Raw genomic sequence first — 4,776 nt, 5'->3', positions numbered from 1 at the left:
TATACAAACTATTCATATCCAGATGTAAAGACAACACTGTGACAATTAGCAAGGGTATCACTAGAAAGTGGAATTATATTATACCGTATGATAATAGGTTCTCTTGTTATAAAAGGTTATTTAAAAATGCAAAATAGATCCACTCTGCCTTTATATTACTTCCTAATTTAATCTTTCCTACTTATTAAATCCCTTTCTGACTTCCTGAACTAAACAGATAAAATTACAGTAATTTTACACTATGTAAATCTACAATCATGCACATGTTGCAAGGCTGCATTTCCAATAAAAGAAAAGAACAAAAGCAAAGCTACACACACAAAAATATACTGCATTTCAGATGCCTTTTTTAATTTGCTAACTGAAATACATAAAATGTGTAACGAAATATGTAACGAATAACATTGTGATGTGAAACATTATGAATATGAAAAATATTCTTAATTTTTCTTTGTCTGTTAATTATGGGATTACCTCTAATTAGTTGCCTACATGAAGATGATCCCATTTATAGCATTGTTTTCTTGCACAAAATTTTGGCCCTCAGTAGTGAAAAGAAACCTGTGATATGCAAAACCTCAAATAATATCTACAAACATTTAACTCCCACAAGGCCAAGATGAACAACATTCAAACATTCTCTGTGCGTCTGTATAGGAATCTGATATCCATTTAGGTCTGGCTCTATTATGAACTAATGCATTTTTACGACAAAGGTAGTGGATTGTCAGGACATATTTAATAAGATACAGTTATTGGCTGCAACAGAGTATACTAATTCCAGTGTTTTTCTTCTTAAAAAAGAAGTTCTGAGTTCATGTTTTGTGAAGCCTTAAAACTGAAAATCTGGTGCTAATTACTTTCTGTAACTCATCTCAGTCTTTTTTTTTTTTTTTTTCCCTGTGCCAGAGACTTCAGTACGCTTGATCTTTCAAAATTTATGTCAATTACTGAAGAAAAGATGATCTTTCCCTTTCAACAATGAAAGATTTGCAGGATGGAAATAAGAAAATAATGGCAATTAGAGGGGAAAACCTGAGCCTTAATGTCACCACTGATGATAAATTATCCCAGAAACCCTGAGATCTTAGGGAATTCCATTGATGTCCACTGACTGCAAGGGGCATGTCTGGAAGTGGTTTAAAACATTTCCTATGAAGTGTCCACTGGATATTCACATATTTTTTTCTTTTCTGGATGAGGAAAAGTAGACATTGAAAAGCATATCTGAAATGCACACCTTTTCCAATGAGCAACAATATGCAGCAATCAGCACTATGCTGTGTTGCTGGCTGCTGTTCTGACTGTGGACCAGCTCTAGACATCATTGTTGGCAACATTTACACACAGAATAAAGGACTAATTTCATTAAAGTTCTCCTCACTTCATGTCCATAAAGCATTTTTGCAGGCTTTCACCAAGAAGCAGCAATTGCGTTTTACTTCACAAACAAGATGGCATGATGGAGGGAAGGAGAAGCAATGGCTGCATATTTCAAAGTGATCATTTTGGAATGGAAATTCCCACAGATGTAGTGCGTGGGTCTATTACTATTGGTGTTTGCAACCCACAGTGGACAAATTTACTGTGGTATTTGAGACAGAAATTTCTGGAAATGTTGATATAAAAGTATGTGTGGGAATGCTATTAATATAAATTTCAAGGACACATATTAACTACTTTTCTCAAATAAGAAGTCAGCTTCCCCTTCTTTTTACTTATCACTTTAGCAAAGAATGATGTCTTAGTTTTTTACAACTAAATGAAAACTGAGCATATTCTGAGAATTTTAAATCCCTTAATTTGAAATCATAAATGATTTATGGAATATCTTTACTAACCTAAGCTATTAGTCATGTTTCTGTCGAAGTAGAACTAGTATTAGACTAATATACTATGAAATATGCCAAAATACTTAAACTAAAACTTAAAATCCCAATCTTGTTGCATAACATTAATTTTCTTGGATTTTCCAGTGGATATAAAGGAAATACAGATCTGAGCATCTAACATCATAAATTTATATATATATATATATATATTAAAAATCATGGCTTATATATAACAAATACTCAAACTTTAAAATGTAGTGAGATAAAGGTAATGCAATAAGCATAAATAATTAATAACTTATGTACACCAGATGGTGTCATGTTAAAGTAAAATTTTGAAATAACTCATATTTTGTGCTACCAATACAGTCAACTATCAGCAAGTTCCAAAAGCGGCTAAACACCTATCTCCCTTTGACTTTGAGAGATTTAAGAACTACGGAGTATGATTTGAAAATAAAAAATTTTGAATAAATTGATTAACAGAACATAACATTTGGTTTCCAGAGAGAATGAATAGAAGCATTAAACCAGATATGAAAAAATTCCAACAACCCAAGGATCCTGACATAGGTGAAGAGATACCTTAAATGGCAGAAATATGACTAATGAACAGGAATATGCTAAGGGATGAGCGAACACAAAGGAATAAGATGAGAAAACTTTCAGTGACCAGCAGTGATCTGACCCCTTAGAGAATTGAACTTCATCTTCTGTGAAAATTTTAATAATGTCCTCTGAAAGGGATGGATGACATTTTAATCTGTGGAACAGGGTACTGAGGTATATATTTACATGCTTTAAGAAGAGATGCAGAAAGTACCTGCATTTGTAAAATCATTGTCTAGCTCAAAAAGGAAAAGAAACCCATAAGAAACAAGAATTCATTTTCTCTGATAGGACCACTGTTACTTAATAACTGAGCAGTATTTCTGCTCATGCTGCTTAAGGAATTGTTACATAATTCTCTTTTGCTGCTCTTTACATGTTTGTAATCATGTATGCTGCCTACTGTAGTCTGGGTAACAGCTTCTTAGGACACGTACAGCATATTCCCAGGCACTTGGTTCCATGCTGTTCCAATTGAGCTCATTAGTTTGCTGCCTTTTTTTTTTTTTTTTTAATTATTCTTTTTACATCCCAAGTTTCTCACTTGAGAGAGCGCTTTTACAATTTTAAAATAATACTCCTTCCCATCATTGAATTAATATTTAAAATTACTTTGAAGTATCAGTGGTTTAACTGACTGTTTATGGAATAGATTATACAGTCCTCCTTATTACAAACATTGTACAAAGCTATGGCATAAAGTGATTCAACAACAATAAGTTACCTATGCATAAGAGGAGGTTAGAAGTACTTATATATGCCTGTGCAAAGCTTTGTGGTCTACAGACAAGAGCCTTGTGAATACAATTACCTCATTGACAAGATGGTTTTACTTAAGTTTTGTCTTTCTGACTGTAATCACATGTTGAATCATGAATACTGTTTTCGTATACCCCCCCAAATATTAAATGTTTGAAATGAAATGGCAAGTCCTTCGAGTACACTTGTCTCACTACATACTTCAAATTAGATCATTTTTGCCTGTACACAGTGAACAAAAGACAACTGCACAAATTTTAGGCAGTGAATTAACCAAGATGTTTTGCTCTGTAAGTCTTCTTACAGAGCAAAGTATGAATATGCACCATTTTTGAAGTGGATAAAACAGTGGTGGATGCTGTGATCACGGTAATGAACAAGCTGAGGAAGTACAGCTAAAACCATGGAATAATATGGAACCAATACAATTAGGGAACATTAAAAACAAAGAGAAGAATCAGATACCTCTCATTTCAGTACTTCCTGATAGTGAATTAGTTCTGCCCTAATCTGCAGTATGGGAAATTTTAATGAGAAGAGGGTCTTTCTTCAAGCTTGACTGGTCACCTTGGCAGCTCTGCTGTTATTAAAATGGAAGAACCTGGAAGCATCTTTATAATCCAAGGCCTGCTTTCTGAAATGAAGCATGGTAGCAGGAAAACTGGTAGGCTGAGAATTCCCCAAGCGCTAGATCCCAGAGCTTCAAGTCTCTGCTGTCTGGATTTAGGCAGACTGACTGCTGGATGGGAGGAATTGCCAGATGCACAACAGTTATGCTGGGATCCATAGAAATCTACTTGGCTAATTCATTCCAGGAAGCACACTTCCAAATTTGATTTATAATTCATATTAGGTTATCAGAAAATCTTTTGTTTGTGAATGCAGATCATTTCAACCAAGAAAAACAAAAGCCAACAACAAAAGTTAAGCATAGACAACCAAAAAAAGGGCAAGAAAAAAATCAAAGTAATACTTGCTTCCCTATCAAAATTCATCCTCTTTTTTTCTCTCAACAGTTGAGAATCATACCTTTGTTTCAGAGATATAAATACAATTCCTGGTCTCCCTTTCTTTCTCATCTTGCACTGTCTCTCTCCAGCAATACTGTAACATGTTACTGACTAATTCAGAGTTTTACTGAAAACCTTTAGGAATTAGATACTATAGAAAAATATATCTGAGGAAAAGTCTCTGTTGCGGAAGGTCTTTGTTTTATTTTAACACTGCTTCTATTTTCAACAATATTTCTGCCCCTTGGCAATCTTGTTTGTGCTACACAAAGCCACTGAATAAGTCACTGTGCCTTTTCCACTTTAAATGATCTGTTAATCAAATAATTTTCCATTCAGTTCAAGCTCAGCCTTTCACTACTCACATTTGTGCAGAGACAATTGAATTTGCCCTTTAAAGCTATTACAGTGACATCAAGTTTGCTGTTCCTCACTAAATTTAACCAGAATGGTATTTACTGAAGTGATTCATTTTATGACAGAGAATAAGGGAGTCTGCTGAACATTTTTTGCTGCTGGGTGGTGAAACAACTCTGTATGTGTAGAGGACTTAGTGCTTGCTAGCA

Source organism: Psittacula echo (assembly GCF_963264785.1).
Source record: "Psittacula echo genome assembly, chromosome: 4".
Taxonomy (NCBI): Eukaryota; Metazoa; Chordata; class Aves; order Psittaciformes; family Psittacidae; genus Psittacula; species Psittacula echo.
Note: the sequence above shows the minus strand (reverse complement) of the source record.